The sequence below is a fragment of the Equus asinus genome, chromosome 27, assembly GCF_041296235.1.
Source record: "Equus asinus isolate D_3611 breed Donkey chromosome 27, EquAss-T2T_v2, whole genome shotgun sequence".
In the NCBI taxonomy this organism is placed as follows: Eukaryota; Metazoa; Chordata; class Mammalia; order Perissodactyla; family Equidae; genus Equus; species Equus asinus.
The window spans coordinates 29,884,296-29,902,647 of NC_091816.1; the positions used below are offsets into that span (position 1 = coordinate 29,884,296).

At 37.3% G+C, this 18,352-nt stretch overlaps 1 non-coding gene across 1 annotated transcript; it reads left to right on the top strand.

Annotated features, from left to right (window-relative positions):
* The first annotated feature begins 1,127 nt into the window (after window positions 1-1,127).
* Window positions 1,128-1,291, top strand: LOC123281492 (U1 spliceosomal RNA). The gene has a single exon (XR_006521038.1). It is a non-coding gene; the product is annotated as a U1 spliceosomal RNA (small nuclear RNA).
* Window positions 1,292-18,352: the final 17,061 nt, after the last annotated feature.

Here is an 18,352-nt window from a genome sequence, read left to right on the forward strand (position 1 = left end):
TATTTAACAAGAGAAATGTCAAAAGTGAAAATAACACTACATTAAATAATTATCAGTCAGAACAGAAGAAATTATACCTGCATTAGTGACTATAAGCTTCTAGGCTTAACAGCCTTTGCCCATCTTGACTCCTTAGGGGGCGCAGGTGTTCAAGATTCTCTATCCTCATGACCCCCTGGAATAGGTCAGAATCGTCTCGAATTATATGCATTGGGTCACATTTTCAGGAGTAACTCATAGTGTAAGGCACAGACGTTGTCCTTCCGGATGTAAACTGTAAGAGAATAACCCAAAATGTAGACTAGGATTTAACCAAAAGCAGGCATATATACACCTTATTTAAAATTTAAAAAACACAGGAAATAACCAAAATTTTTAGAAATAGGAAAATAAGTTATTGTAAGCAGATTGTTACCAATCATAATGAACAATTTTAATTGCGTTCAGAATTATGATATATATTAAATACATAGAAAGGTGTTTAGAATATAGCATCTAATCAATAAAATGACTTAAAAAAGGAAAGACAATAAAATTCCCCATGATGATTTCTATTTAGCAGGAAAATATGATTTTTATTCTGTTTGTTTTTTCAGTTTCTGTGGGCATGAATTAGTTTCATAGAAAATTAGAATTTTTTGAAATAGAACTATATATAAAACAAAAATTAAAACAAATTAAGATATACGAGTATGTTTGGTAAAATGTAAAGCGTTACATAAATATGAGATTATAGTTATTCAGGGAAGTTGATCCTGTGAATTGATTGTTTTATTAACCATAAGCTATTAAGCATATGCGCTCAGAATCAGTAGAGAATTGTTTTGCTATATTGTTTCAGTGTGGTCAGGAGAAGCAAGCATGGATTTATACGTAGTTATCCTTGAGCTGACAAAGGGGTTTCACACAAGGCTTAAAAGTCTACACTCAGGCCAGCCCTGGTGGGCTAGTGGTTAAGTTCGCCACACATTGCTTTGGCGGCAGGGTTTAATTCCCAGGCATAGACCTACACCACTTGTCTGTCAGTGCTATGGTGGCAGCTCACATACAAAACAGAGAAAGACTGGCAACAGATGTTAGCTCAGGGCCAATCTTCCTCGGCAAGAAAAAATAAAAATTCCACTCTCATACTTACCTGGCAGGGGAGATACCATGATCAGGAAGGTGGGTTTCCCAGAGCAAGGCTTATCCATTGCACTCTGGATATGCTGACCCCTGAGATTTCCCTAAATGTGGGAAACTCAACTGCACAATTTATGGTTGTGTGGGATTGTATTTGCGCTTTCCCCGGGAATTCTTGGTTTTCAAAAATAGACTTATTACCTTTATGTAAAAAAAAAAAAAAGTCTACTCTCTTATACTCAGAAAAGATTGGGATAACCCAGAAAAATTTATTGGTGTCTTGTTATGGGTAAAAAGAGCTAGATTCAAGAAATACTAACCCAAGTAAAAAAGTGAATGGGATTTTCTATTGAACTGTGCTCTCTCTAACAGAAACCCAACTCAGCCTTCTAAGAAAGCCTTTTGAATAAAAGCACCATTTTCAGTCTCAAAATTTTCCGATAAAATTTCTCTGAAATTACTCAAATATGAAAAACCTCTCAAAAGCAATCTAGATGAATGGCTTCCTTGTTTCAGAAAACATGTTGGAGGCAAGATCACTGAAGTTTGTTTAACGGACTGCCTTACCAATGGGGCAGGTATAGGATATTATGCTGTTTGGTTCCTGTGAACGAAACTGAAAGGAACTTTTGGTTGTATCTGTAAATCAGTTTGACTTAGACTTCTAGAAGCTGTCCTGCTGCAAGACTGGACACCCCAACAGCAAAGGAAAGGAGAGCTATAGTAAGTTTTTATTATCAACGTGTATTGGGATATTATCTGGAGTAATTCACTAAAGTGTTTTTTTTCCTCTAGTATTTTCTATTATTTTAGTACCTTTCCTATTTGGGCTTCAGCACAGGAGCATCTATGATCTCATTGGAGATTTGCTATAGCAGAATCTAAAAAGAAGAGGATCAAAATTTTGCCTTTTTAAATTTCAAAAAGTTCCAGGTGTAAGAAGAAAAAGGATGAATATACCATCAAAGACATTCCCCATCCTCACATCAGAAACAATTGCTGGATGAGGTTGGGACGGGAGTGGGGATGAGAATCAGAGGGGATTCAAAAGGGTGTTATTCTAATGGGAATCATTTGTGGGATTTGAGAGGGCCTGGAATAAGATATGTTGAATTCGAGAGCAGAAGTGACCCATCACCCCAGTTCGGTTAGCCTTGGAAAGTGGTAGGATCTCACTCTGTGCTGGGAAAGGCAGAGGAGCATAAACAAGGAAGGACTGCATGTCATCTGGGGGCAGTGGGGCCCCGAAACAGCCTCATAGTGTTTCCTTTAATGTCATGGAAAACATCTGAATTTTTCTTAAAAGAAGCCCAGATATGCCTGAAACATATAGGATTTAGAAAGGTCATAAGGTTGACAGTGAAAAGCAATGACACTTTGACTTTGGAGTTAGATACAGAAGTCCATACAAGACAATATACATCACTCAACAGGAACCATCATGGTCTGGTGAAGACTAAGACCCATGTCTGCAGTGGCATTACATTACATAGCCATCTGAAAGAATCACTCAAACCTAGAGATCATCTTCAATTAAAGAAAAACGAGTGACATCACTTGCTTAGTTGGGTTAGTGGCTTGAGATTTGTAACGTACAACCGCAATGTATGATTCACCAATATCCAAATAAACAGAGCTTTGGACAGCCTGCGTTTCTGACCATATTTCTGATCATTCTCCAGTATTTTTTCTCGATTGAGTTCTCTTAATGATAAGTAAACATAAGAAAGAATTCGTGAAAACATTGAAACAGACTCTAATGAAAGTTTTAATAAAAATAAAAAGATTTTATGTAAGAGCAGTTTTTAGAGCATAAAAAGTTTAAAAAGAAATAGTATAGAATTGTATTAAAATAAATTTTAAAATATAGCAGTTTTATACACAAAAATACAAGTATTATAAATTCCCCATTGAAAGTCAAATGAATAAAAATTCATAATCCTGTTTTCTGGTGTAATTCTACACAAGTAAAAGGATTTCCCTTTTATATCCAATCACTGAATCCTGCTTATTTGGCCTCCTGCATATTTCTCCCTAATTCTCTTTCTTGTTCATCTCTTCTGCAACTATAAAGACTTGTGAAGCACATACTGTGTACGGACATTGTGCTAAATGATGGAGAAACACTGTGTATGTGGTTCCTGCCCTTAAAAAAACTCCAGTACAGTGTGATGAGGGTTTTGTTGGAGAAATACTGTAACAGAGGGCTCTAACTTAGCCTATGGTCTCAGTGAAGAGAATGAGTGAGGCTGGGAGGGAGTTTTCTGGGCAAAGGGTCTCTGGGGTGAAGATGGAAATGGCATAAGAATGGGGCATAGCATGTGTTTGGTACCTGAGCAACGAGAGGATGGGGACTGTCCAAACATGGCCAGTGTGGTGGCACCAGTAAAGCGAGAGGCAAAGTCACCGGAGAGAAAGCTGGAGTGGTTGAGAGGGCCAGAGAATGGACAAGCTAAGGATTGGTCCTAAAGCACAGGGAAGCCCTCAAAGGGTTTTAGGCAGGGGATTGACATAATCAGATCTGTACTTTTAAAAGAGAAGTCTGCCTGTTGTGAGGAGAATGGAGTGGAGAAGAAGAGTGAGGATGAGACAGGGCGAGACTGGTTGGACAGAAATCTTTAAGAAGCTGCTACAGGTGATGGCTAAAAGAGACCTGGACTAATGATTGGACATTTTATGCACACAGACATGTACATATACAGAGAGATACATATAAATACAGATACATAAATATACCTGTACATTAGCAGTTAGTTTCAAGTACCCATGGAATGGTTAAAGATGGCCATGGAGTAAACACCATTTATCCAAAAAGGGGAAATAGCACTTTTTTGCAGTTAATTTAACAAGGTGGGCAAGAAGTACCTTAAGTAACAATGTCTTTTGAAATCTTGTATTCCAAGATGCTCATTTTGCTTCATAAATTAGAAGATAGAATTCTTAGTCTTAGTCAAGAGACCACGATTTACTCAAGTTTCTCGGGCATTTGCTGAAATGTCAGCAGGGTGTTGCCCGTTTCACTAATAGAAATGGCAGGTCATGTCTTGCAAGCCATCTGAACCGTTCCAGCACACTTCAGGAAAAATCGTTAGTGACATGCAAGAAGTCTGTCACTGTGTCAAGACCTTCGGTGTCAGTGTAGAAACACACATATCATGAATTTACAGGTGGAAGAATTGGCCACGTAATCTGCCTCAGCGACCAGAGGGTGAGGAGAACCTGAACTGCATGCAGTAGGAGTTGTAGGATAAAGGATAAATGCTGGGGCCATTTTGTAAATTAGCAGGCTTTAAGTAATTATCTTTTGAGATGAGCACAGTTGACACAAAAGAGAAGATACCAAAGTTGAATACATTGTTGACAAACTCTACTTAGGTCAAGGTAAAGAAAAGGAAAGCAGTTGATAATTTGGAAATATTCACAGAAAAGGCTGAACATATTCTCTGTTGCTACAGAAAAACAGGAGAACCATTATAGCCCAGGCTGAATTGTTAATCTATAAACTGTATATAATACCAAATTGAGTAAAAATGATAAGATTATAGCTAATGTGCATTTTCTGGCAGAACTGATGGAGGAAATAATATGGACATGCACAGTTTGGTAATGACTGGTTATTAGAATTAAAATCAGAAACCTATGTCTGTGTGTATAAAGCATCCACAGAATGCCTTGTGAGGCCTGTGTGGAGATCCTTACGTTCTGTTCTCCATCTGGAAAGACCGTGGCAACCAGGCACCATTTGCTGTCTATCTTACATCTAAGAAGGTACATTTTGAAATGGTCTCAGAACTAGTTGAACTAAAATGTATATTAATATTATGTGTAAAATTTTATTTTCTGTCAATTATATATCTACTTTCCATAAGACTGAGTATTTAGAAGTAAGATCAAACTACTCTGAAGAAAAGTACAATTTGAAATTAGCTTTATCCATTTTCACGTCCACTTAGCAGGCTGACGTATATAATTTTCTGAATTACATGCCTCCGCTGTGTCTTCCTGTGACCAAGGTGGATTCAAACTACAGTGGCTGGCTAGATCGCTAAATCCCACGTTTCTTGACCCCACAGCAAAGACAATTTGATCCTCCACTCTCTTCTCATCCACCCTTTTCCAGGCCTTAAGTTTCACCTCCATTTTCATGGAATCAATTTTTACTTTAGGTTATAATTTAAGGAAGCTGACTTTCTTGGTTCAAATATTTCAGGATTAAATATTTGCATTCTGAACGCTTACATTAGATTCTATTTCCTGGAATGGGTCTTGTCCCCAGAGCCTAAACTACATCCTGAAATCAGTTCCCCAAATATTAGTACTTTCAATATCCATGCTGTAGTACAACATCTTTAAAACTGGCATCATCTCTTAGGGTGACCAGACCTTCCAGCTCTAGAGGTGTAAGATTCCACCAATTAAGAACCTACTTTCTGCTGTTTGTTTCCACAAATTTGAATGTTCCTAGATATTACCATTCCCTGCTACTAGCTGGCAAACTATTTTATCTGCTGTGAGCGACTGTGAAATATCCTCCCCAGGACAAACCACAGAAAGATCAAGCAATGATTTTAGCTTTATATTCTACACAGTGAGCAAAAAGGCCACAAAATTTAGGCGATGTACTCGCAACATGGTAGGGACCCCATCTGCCTGGTTCCCAAGCGCCCAGAGCAAAGATCCTTGTTGGAATGTATTAAAGAGTTTGTTTGACTTGTAGAGTTTGTATAGTAAGCTGCTGAGACTTTGGGATTCGGTGCCGCAGCATAACTTTGCCAATGTATGTGGAAAAGAATAGTAAGTGTCTTGACCCTAGTGATGGTTTCATGGGTTTCTCCGCATCCCCAGACTCATCAAGTTACATACATTAAACATGCACAGCTTCTTACGTACCAGCCATATCTCAAAGTGATATAAAAACTAGGAAATTTCTACTGTCTGTAGATTTTAGAATTGTTGAAGGAAAACGCTAAAGAATGAGTAGAAGGTTTGTAAGTCAACTAAGACGGGGAGATGTATTCCAGGCAGAAGAAATAACAAACATTAAAGCAATTACAGAAAAGTAAGAGGAGAGAGTGTTTAGAGACCTGCAATTATTTGAGAATAATTTTCTCCTCTGCTTTCCCATTATACTCTATCTCTGTCACGGCTTTTTCTGTGTTACCTTTAGTGGAATTAAATTTGTATATATCCATTTTCTTCCCAAATTATAAACTCCCTGTGAGCAAGAACATTTTTCCTTTATTTTGTCTTCCATATAATCTAATCTACTATCTTGTGTAAAATAGTTGTCCAATAAACATTTATAAATTTTAGAGATATAGAATTAAAGGGTTTATCAATTGTATTCTCCCTGAATGTTTCACTTCTTTCTTTAAAACATCCCTATTCAGATACACACTCCCAGAAAAAATAATGTGACTGTGAAAAGGCACAGAGGACTGCCACGTGCCTTGTGTAAACAAAGTGACTTCAAGCTGTATTTTTCTAACAAGACACATTTGGATTTCTGAGAATTTATAAACATTTGTTAAAAATATCCCTGGATAAAGTCCTTAAAAATGCTTATACCATTAACAGCTCTCTTTGATACGCATAAATACACACATTGGGAAAATATCACAGGTTAGAGTCCTTAAAAATGCTTAAAGCATAACAGTTCACACAGCAGTGTGCATAAATACACACATTAGGAAAATATCACAGGATACAATTGTTAAAAACTGCTTATAACATTAACAGGTCTTACTGTGAAGCGCAGGTAATAAAAAATTATCTTAACAAACGTGTTCGCGCGCAAGACCTAGGCTTCACTCCGTCATGTTGCAATTTGCAGCAATATGCATATTCAAAGAGTTCAGTGGTGCCACAATGCTTACATTCTTTTCAACTAAACTAGACGTCATTGGACCTGAAATCAATATGAAGAAATGATTGCTAAAAAAGCCTTTGATCCTGGAACATGCTATTTTTGGCCTTCATAGTCTATATTGAATCCTTTAAATGGTTTTGAAGGAGCTATATTTATTTTCTATTAAAAAGTTTGTCTTGTTCTCTGAAGTTCTATTACAGAAAGGGAATGCATATGTATGTGAATACCCCCACTGTTTACGTTGTTAAACAAGGACATCCCAGGGATTCTATTTATCCAGGGTGTATGTGAGTTGGCAAACTAGGACTGAAACTTATCAGATCTTGAATCTATGTACACAGGACTTTAAAACTCAAGATAGGGGCTGGCCTGCCTGCGCAGTGGTTAAGTTTGCATGTTCCGCTTCTCGGTGGCCTGGGGTTCGCTGGTTCGGATCCCGGGTGCGGACATGGCACCTTGGCATGCCATGCTGTGGTAGGTGTTCCACATATAAAGTAGAGGAAGATGGGCACAGACGTTAGCTCAAGGCTAGCCTGCCTCAGAAAAAAGAGGAGGATTGCCAGTTGTTAGCTTAGGTCTAATCTTCCTCAAAAAACGAAACAAAACAAGATATGCTAAAAGAAAATTGACATTTGGACAGTCCTTCAGGGCTCTAGAACTAGCTGTCAAATTCCAAGGACATCTATACTGTAAGCAGTATAGCTCTTCCTGTGTAAGAGGCCACCAGTATGTCACGTGTTTTCAACTGTTCTGAGATGGCTTCTAGCCAAGAATCCCTCATAGTTTGGTTCCTATGCTCTTCAGCTGGTATTTTTTTAATATAGGGTGATTTTCTTCTATTCCTCTTTTAAATTCAACTACTTCTGTGAAATTTATTCATTAGCAATTTAGAGTAAGTTATAACAAAACGCCTTCTCTCTAGGACAAGAGGGATTAGCAAACTATGACAGGAAAATTTGGGAGGCACTTGAAAATGTTTTCAATGAGTGATAGATTGGTTGGAAACCAGATGGTCTGTTACAAGGAAAGAGGCATTCTGATAAAGCCTTAGCAGAGGTAACAGGCAAATTCAGAGAGGCGGGAGGTCAGCGTCTGCTCTCCCTCGTAGCTCTCCCTATCAGAAAATAACGGTTCACACCATACAACCTGGCAGTGAGAAAATGCAGCTCTTAACTCCATGGAGTCTGGTCTTCCATCTGATCAGATTTCCTCCAATATTTCACACACAGCTTAATGACATTCTCTCTCTCCCAGACGACAAGCTTGATAATAGGATGCAGTGAGGGTCTGAATGTGAGTTTCCCCTCTCACATTCCTATCTTGAAATCTAACCCTTCAGGTGATGGTGTTAGGAGGGTGGGACCTTTAGTAGGTTATTGGCTCTGCCCTCATGAATGAGATTAGTGCTCTTATAAAAGTGGCTAGAGGAAACTCCCTTGTCCATTCCATAGTGTGAGGACACAGCAGAAAGACAGTCTCTGAACCAGGAAGTGAGCAGACACCCAATCTGCCAACATCTTGATCTTGGACTTCCAACCCTAGAACTGTGAGAAATACGTTTATGTTTATAGGCCACCTTAGTTGATGATGTTTTGTTATAGTCGCTCAAACGAACTAAGACAGATGCCCACCATCAGGAATTTCTGATGGCTTCCCATTGACCACAGAAAAACTCAAAACTTAGCATGTTATAAACCGGGCCCTTCAGAATTTGATGCTGTACTTTTTGTAAGATTTACCTCCAACATCTGCCTTCCATCCAGCTCCCAGTCCCTCAGAACTTTTCACATTTCTGGCACATGTATTTTTCAAACCTCATTTTGGTACATGTACTTTCTCTTGCCAGGAATAGAGAGTAAACTCCTGCTTATCCTTCGAGACACGTGTGATTTTTCTTTTCAACCTTCTCAATGGACCAGATAGTTGCAGCAAACTTCAGAATGTTGCAATTTTGTGTTCGTGTTTCTCGGAGTAATTGGACTTATAGATCCTTGAGGAAAGTGACTGTCTCTTATAGAAGCCCAAAATGTGACTATTGGATAATTAATGCAGGAACTGAAATGTTCATTGTCACCACATCAGTCTGGAGAAAGCAGCTTGTTACATGTTTAAGAACATCTTCCCTCTTTGTAATAGCTGTACCAGATTTAATGGAAATACTCTGTTTCCATTTTGTTTAGTGGATTTGGATTCTAATTATTCACATATGTGCACTTCAAAATTAAATACTTGTTGATAAATATGAGTGAAATTGAGAGACAACTGAAAAATGCTAAGTACTGTAATGGTACGACACATTTTCTTATTTCTGGATTCTCTGACAAAGATCAAGATTGTTTGGAGTAATGAATATTACCAGTTCTATGTCTAAATGTTATTTACCTTAGCTCATAATTTTCCATTGTGACTTTTAAATAATGCCACATGGAGTTATAACAATGATTAGATTTTATTAGAAATTTGGAGACTAAGTTATAAAAAAGTTGATGACATTGAAGGACCTCCTTAAAGTATGTAATTTAGAGACTTTTTTTTAAATGCAGGAGCCCTTAGTAATTGAATAACTGATTTGGCTGCCTTCTAAAGAGGCATTATTATCATTAATATTTTCATTATTTGTTGTGAAGCATATTCCCCATGTTACTTTGTTACAGGCTGTTTTTATTCTGTAGGGAAGATGATTGGGCTCATTATTTGACTTCAGCTTGTTTAAGATCATGAGAAAGCCTTCACTGTGTGACTAAAATAGGCGATTTTTTCCACGACCTCAAAGCTCCTATTTTGTGATAAATAATGATATGTATAATATTGTCCCAAAGGAATACATTCTTTTTTTTTTTTTTTTTGCTGAGAAAGATTAGCCCTGAACTGACATCTGTGCCAATCTTCCTCTACTTTATATGTAGGTCACCACCATGGCATGGTTGATGAGTGGTGTAGGTCCACTCTCAGGACCTGAACCTGCAAACCTGGGCCAACGAACGTGGAAGACACTGAACTTAACCACTATGCCTTGGGGCTGGCCCCAATACTTTTCTTGTTAATATGACCAATGTACAAAATCTGGCATGAGTATGGCATAACTACCTTTGTTCTTCCTATGTGGTGCGAGTCCAGTGGCTACATATAGTGATCATAGATTCCATGATTTCCCCAAAGCCTCTGGGAATGTAGAACAAGCACAACCATGTTTGATAGTGTCAATCCTTCTCAGAGGCTAACAGAGGAAGGTGGGGGAACCAAAGGGATGTGAGAGACGGAGGGAGAGAGGGGTCATTTATTCCGAGGATTCTATTAGTACAGATTCTATTCTATTGTTGATTTATCCAACAAACACCTATTTGGTTCCTAGAGCCATGAATTAATGAGTTTGGGGAGTATACCACAAAATAATGGTCGGACTAGTGATTTTTGCTCTCAAGAACCTTTTCAACGGGATGGAAACCTAAGTGACTATATATATATATATATAATGACCTCATAATGAAGGATTCAGAAATCTTTTGAGATATATATATACATATATACATAAAGCTATATTAACTATATTGATATTTATACTATCAGCCCAGTTTTCTTTCTTTAAGGAGGTCTCCATTCTGGGAGATATTCATGGTTCTTCATGAAATAGATTTCTTATATTCAAAAATTTATGACATTTTGACCTCAGCATGTTGGTCTTTATTTCACTTTCTTTACCTCCATAACTGATGGGTTATCTGTGTACTGTCCATTTAGGTTCTCATTTCAACTATCCAGCCTGATGTCAGGCCAGTACTTCTCAGTTTCTAATGTGTTTCACTTCCAACTAAATTCTGATTTCAACTAAGTTCTGATTGCCCCCATCCCTGGTACCTTTTCCTCATATGAAGTCTTAGAAGCATTCTTTTCATTCCAGTTTTTTTGTTTACTGGGTAGGTTCCAGATAATTATCTTAAACAAAAACATTTAGTTACGTTACCATTTAAAGACAAAAAATACAAACATTATGTATCACATGCAAAATCTTATTATTGCCCCAACCTATTTTTCCAAATATTTTTGCTTTCCTTCAGAAACATTAAATAATTTAACCATTTTCAAACATATCCTTCTATATTTTGTGCAGTCAATTCTCATTGTTTGTGGTAACGGTCTATAAAGTTACCATGAACACTTAATTTGTGAATACTGAGCCATTTGCTCCTAGGGAAAATGCACAGTTAGTTTCCTGAAAGCCACTGGTGACGACATTATTTTTTTTTATAATTTCTCCACCATTTAAAAGAATTATTTTGTTGAGGTCACATTGCTTTATAACTTTGCATAAATTTCAGGTGTACATGATTACATTTTGGCTTTTGCATAGCCGGCATCATTTTTACCACCAAAAGTCTAATTTCTATCTGTCACCACACATGTGTCCCTTTACCTCTCTTGTCCTCTCCCTTCCCCCTTCCCCACTAGTGACCACCAAGCTGTTCTCTTATCTATGTGTTTATCTTCCACATGAGTGAAACCACGTGGTATTTGTCTTTCTCTGTCTGACTTAGCATAATACCCTCAAGGTCCACCCATATTGTGCAAATGGCACAATTTTGTCTTTTTATGGTAGTAGTAATCAATTGTATATATATCACACGTTCATTATTCATTCATCCACTGATGGGTGCTTAGGTTGCTTCCAAGTCTGTCTATTGTGAATAATGCTGCAATAACATAGAGGTGCATGTATCTTTATGTATTTGTGTTTTCATGTTCTTTGGATATATACCTAGAAGTGTAATAGCTGGATCATAAGATAGTTCTATTCTTAATTTTTTTTAGGAAACTCCCTACTGTTTTCCATAGTGGCTGCAAAAATTTGCATTCCCACCAGCAGTGTATGAGAGGTCCCTTTTCTCCACGTCCTCTCTAGCACTTGTTACTTCTTGTCTTTTTAATAATAGCCATCCTGATGGATGTGAGGTGATATCTCATTGTAGTTTTGATTTGCATTGCCCTAATAATTAATGATGTTGAACATCTTTTCATGTACCTGTTGGCCGTCTATACATCTTGTTTGGAAAAATGCCTGTTAATATCCTCTGCACGTTTTTCAATTGGGTTGTTCAGTTTTTGTTGTTGAGTTGTATGAGTTCTTTATATATTCTGGAAATTAACCCCTTGTTCGATATATGATTTACAAATATTTTCTCCCAGTTGGTAGGTTGTCTTTTCATTTTCTAAATGGTTTTCTTTTCTTTGCAGAAGCTTTTCAGTGTGATGTAGTCCCACTTATTTATTTATTTTTTGTTTCCCTTGCCTGAGGAGACATGGTATTTAAAAAGATACTGCCAAGACCAATCTCAGAGAATGTACTGCCTGTTTTCTTTTACGAGTTTTATGGTTTCAGGTCTTACATTCAAGTCTTTAATCCATTTTGAATTAATTTTTGTATGTGGCAGAAGGTACGGTCTACTTTCATTTTTTTGTATGTGGCTGTCCACTTTTCCCAACACCGTTTATTAAAGAGACTGTCCTTTCTCCATTGTATATTCTTAGCTCCTTTGTCAAAGATTAGCTGTCCATAGATTTGTGGTTTTATTTCTGGGCTCTCAAGTCTATTCCATTGATGTGTGTGTCTGTTTCTCTGCCAGTAGCATGTTGTTTTGATTACTATAGCTTTGAAGTATATTTTGAATTCAAGGAGTATGATATCTCCCAGCTTTGTTCTTTTTTCTCAAGATTGCTTTGGCACAGCATTGTTGTTAACAAATTAATACACGTTTTGTTTTACATGTGTTTCTGTTTAAAACATACTACTTAATATATATTGTTGGTTCCTTAACATTAAGTTCAGAAACAACAGCACTGTAATACATCCCTGAACAAAGCTTATCTAATGATTTATTTTTTCTGTAAGGCACATCGCACCCTTCTTGTTCTTAGAAACCCTAGGCAGCACATCAGCACTGTGCTTGGAGGCCATTTTAAATGGGTAAAATTACCAACAGAAATTACAAAAATGAGAAAGATGTGGTACTAAAAACATGTCACTGTGAGAGGACATTGTTTATAGTATGAGAGCTAAAACAAAAAGGCAACAGGTCATCATGTTTGACTTTGGCTGAGAATGCATATCTTTGGCAACTCAAATTTTCCACCACTTTGTACATGTTTGTGAATGACCATAAAAGTACGGCTAGTATTAATTTTTGATTACAAGTAAGTATGGCCAGTATTAATTTTGGACTACGAGTAAATTTCTACAAGTAGGTGAATTTGCAAATACCGAATCCACTAATAACGAGAATTGACTCTACTTGCTTCTAGGTGAGGTATAAGCAAAAAGTTTCAAATGGACTAAAAAGATTGTGTTTTTGGCAGAAGTGGTGGAATTCTTACATATGGGAGTATTCAAACATATATTCTCACCTCAGGGGTAAAGATAAAGGCCAACATATATTGAATTCTTATGTGTCAGGTTCTGCACCAAGTGCAGATCTTCCTTGACTTACAATGATGTTGGGTCCTGATCAACCCACTGTACATTGAAAAATGATTCATAAGTCAAATGCATTTAATATACCTAACCTACCAATGATCATAGCTTAGTAAGCCTACTTTAAATGTGCTCAACACACTTACATTAGCCTATAGTTGGGCAAAATCATCTCACACAAAGCCTATTTTATAATAAAGTGTCTAATATCTCATGTGATTTATTATACACTGCGCTGAAAGAGAAAGCAGAGTGGTTGTCTGGGTGCAGAATGGTTGTCAGCGTCTCAGTTGTTTACCCTTGTGATCACGCAGCTGGACAGGAGCTACGGCTCGCTGCCACTGCCCAGCATCACATGGGAGGATCCCACCACCTGTCACTAGCCCAGGAAAAGACTAAAATTTGAAATACAGTTTCTACTGAATGTGAATTGCTTTTGCATCATCGTCAAGTTGAAAAATTGCTGAGTTGAACCATCATAAATTGGGGACCATCTGTACTTATATACGTTGATTCATTTAAGCCTAACCCCAGGCACGAGTTGTGGAAGGAAAGTCACGTCACATTGTATTGGGTAGTATAGGTACAGGGAAGAACTAGTAATTTGCTAGCCAAGGAGCTGCCCTAAAGGTGGACTGAAGTGGAATGTGTGACTGTGATAGGAGGAACAAGAAGTATGTGTCAGGGCAGATCGAAGTGCAAACTCAGTGTAGATCGGGAGCAGACAGTTACAAGGAACCTGTTAACAAAGTTTTCTCATATTTTTAACTCAAAAATTATGACTAGAACCTTGAATTGAGTGTGGCAAAAACGTTACCTTTTTTGCAAAAGAATCGCATGATCTGAGCTTTCAAGAAAAGATTGCTTCCCAGAAGTCTACATTATATACCAGCTAACACTCAGCTTCCAAAAAAATAAAAGTTAATCTTTTATAGGTTGGTTTTTTGTCCCTTATTTTCACATTTTGCCTCCATTTTCTCAGGAACTCCATGTAGTATGACATTCTTTCCTACTGCGTAAGAATGGATAAAATGTGAGGCATTCATCTACGTGGAACAAAATGAGTGTAAAAGTTTTAATGATGTCTTAGCTAGAATTTTCCTGAGAAATTTTAACTGTAGGCTTGGCCTTATACCCTTCAACCAGCATTCATGGAAAACTAATAATTAAATGGGTTACCCATGCTTTTAAAGTATGACCTTTTAAAGGTAACTCAAAGTAGAATATTTGTATGTATCAACGAGGTGTAGTCGCGAAGTCAAGAACATTTCACCTAGAAACTCGTTTGTTTCTTTTTTACTGCTATAGTGTGGGCTAACTTTCTTTTGACCTCTGATGTGTAATAGTTTCATATCTTAAAAGTCCTACTCAGATCCCACTCTTATTATGAGCTCTATATCTCATCTCCACACCTCTGCTGCTTCCCTTAATGAGAGTCATTATACCCCTGACATTATTTCATGAGGTGGGCTATTGTAAACCATCTAATTCGGTAAACAAATTATGAAAAAAGAGGTGAGGAGGGCAGTTCTTTTAATTAACAAGTTGCTTTCACACCACAAAATAATGGAACTAACTTGAAAACACATTTAAATTAACACCCGAGTAGGTTAGCTGTGAAATACTTAGCTACAAAGAAGAAAAGAACGAAATAGTAAAAAAAGAATAAGGAATGAATATCTTCTTCAAAGGAAGGTTCCATACATGTCTATCACTTGTGGAGAAGCTCTTCCACTGAACTAAAATATTTGATCCAACGCAGCAAATAGATGAAAGATCTTAAAGAAAGAGGAAAATAATAAAAAAAAAAAAGGACTAAAATAATCCAAACCTCATCCATTTCGTGCTGTAACTTGGTCTTATTTCACTCGTTAGTCTTGCATATTTTTCCACCTTTTTGCTACCCTGCATTTGGTGTGTCACGTCACTTCCTCTGCTGTTTTCTACCGCTCAATGTTAAAAGTTTGCAAAAAGAAATCTTGCAACTGGTGGTTAAAAACATTAGTCCCTCCCACTTCCTAACATCCTCTCTGTTCTTCTTCATTCCACTGATTTGCTCTGTTTTCGAGATGTTTATTCATTTTACATTTTTCCTCAATCATAAACATAACAATATCTGCTTTAATAACTATAAGAAATCAACAGATCTGAGAATACATGTACATTACAACCACCGACTCATCCTTGCTTTCACTAGTAGATATTTAAGGAATGCCTAAGAGGCTTCAGAAACTAAATTTCAGTTGAGCACTAATGAAGAGATACAACAGACAGGTCCAGCTCTTGTGGCTCTTACTAGTGGATGAGACACAGGTAATAGACACATAAAGGAAGGTGTCATTACTAAGTAGGGAAGCTCTGTGAAGGAAGAAAGCGGGTTGTAACAGCACACAAATCGCAGTGAAATCCCCTGGAGTTGGGAATGATTTCCCTGAGGAAGTAAAACTTGAACTGAGATCAGAGCACAGGGAAGGGATGAGCATAAAGGAAGCATGCTAAAAGACCCCACCAAAGGAATGAATGAGAAATTTTGAGGAAGTGAGAGATGACCAGGAGGCTCGAGGGAGTCTAATGAAAGATGAGCTGCCAGGGTTGAAGCAGCCAGGGTATTACACAGCTTGTGAGCCCAGCCTTGGGTGCCATCCTGGTGCAATGCAAAGCCATAGAATTTCAGGCTAAGAGTGGCTGGAAGGTGTGAATGGCAGGACCATGTTTGCTATTTGAAAAGTCTATGCTCACAAAAATTACTTGATTTTTTTTAAATTAGTAAATACAAGAATTACAGGTTTCAGGATGTAAGAATAGGTTTTTTCTATTTTTGATATTATGATGAATAAATTTCACTACATCTTTTAATACTCATTTAGTTCCTAAACTAAAACTATTTGCTGTTATTTTCGAAATTTATTGTTCAACATCTCCTGTTTCACGTATTTAGTTAATTTGAATAACTTAAGCAGATTGCATCCCCTATATATAGGGTAAATCATGATGATCTGATCTAAAAGAATATTTTTTACTTAAATTTACTCCTTTATTATAGGTCATATAACAATTTCCCAAGAGATTTGTGAGTAACAGTTTGGACATCACTGTCTTAGTTCATGTGTCTTAGAAATGTGGTTTCCCCGCATTTCTGTGGGAAGAGAGGCCCATGCGATTCGCTTGTATTCCTTCTTTCTTTGTTCAGCTAACCTCTAGTATTGGGTTTATTATTCTTTCTATGGTATGTCCTTGAGCAGTTTTCCAAGTATGTAATTGATCCTTATGAATTTTCCCACTCGGAGGTGCTTGCTACATTTTGAGTCTGTCCTTTGAAACAACTGCACCCTTATTGCCAAATGATATGCCTTTTTTAGTAGAACACAGATTAGGACCCAAACACTGTGGTACACACAATATTTTCAAAATTATATTTAGGAAAATAAAAATCTCGATAGCAAAATAGGTAGTAGGACATCTCTCTATACATTTATATTTCCTCTCATTAGCCATTTGAGTTTGTGACCCCTGATGCAGTTAGTATTAGCATACAGTTGGCTATTTCTGGAACAAACCATATCCTTTTTACCACCCATAAGTAAAAAGCCATACACAGGGTTGTATTCTCATCCTATTCTTCCCATGGTTAGCTTTCATCCTAGACCCAATATTGTATTCCATGTATTATTCATTTATTAGATTAATAATTAATCAATTTAGTATTAACAATAATTAAACAATTGGCCCTGTGCATGATGCTGGGGTTACAAGAGAGAAAAAGACACAGTCCCTGCCTTCAGAGACTTCTCTGTGCTCTAGGGGAAAATTGAACTTTAACAACTAATCACTACAGCCCGAGAAATCCCTTATAAGAGTTGTATCTGCTGGATACAAAATGCCACTGGAGTATGGAAACAAAAACTCTTTGGGAGACAATGAATTAGAAAGCAAATTTAATTTTGCCAGATTAGACAGGGGACTACCTATCCTTGTACATTTCCAGGAATAATCTAACCATGATCTGATCAAAGTTTTATAAAATAGATAACGGTTTACATTTACTCAAGGCCCACAGCAGTTAATTATAAGTTTTATTATACTACTGTGCTTTAGCTTTCCCTTTCATGTCAGAATGAATCCCCTGTTTCCTGGAAATATCCCATGGCTTATGCTTTTGTACAGTGAATGATTCCCGGAGTCCCAGTACTTGGTGCCTCATCATTGGGGCAGATTATGTTCAATAAGGATACGAGATGACAAATGTGAAGATTATTTTTTTTAACTGTTACGTTACTTAAAGCCTGATTAGGCATCCTTATCAAAATACATACTGATAAGACAGCTGTGCTCTCCTTTTGTTTTTACCAAACCTATCAAGTATTTTATTTGCGATAAAGAAACTGAAGGGCCATCAAAGTTGTGTGGAGCCACCTGCTTCCGGAATTAGTTCCATACAGGGGATTCAGTCCTCAGAAATTCTCATCTACTTATGATCCTGGAAACGCATTGTGCTTGAGTCTATAGTTGAGTTAACTATGCACATCTAATCCACTCTGTCACCTTATATCAAGTGTGTGAGCACCATTTTCCAAATGGCAAAGACATGGTAATAACCCAGGACTTACGCATGGCGATGAATCATATCACAGGGCTCAGTCTGTCTGAAAAGGTACTGAGAACTCTCTATGCCCGCTAAGAAGCATATGGAGAAACATGACATACGATCTAGTTTATAAAAGCACAACTTAAAAATTTAATGTTGTTCAGGGCAGGTGGGAATTGTATAAATAATGAGCCCCACTTGATTTCCTCAACATCTCAATTGGGATTGAGACACATTTTACCATTGCTTAATTTTCCTCAGTCTCTTGGACTGTAAGAAAACCCGTTAACCATACTTTATTCACCCTCATGTT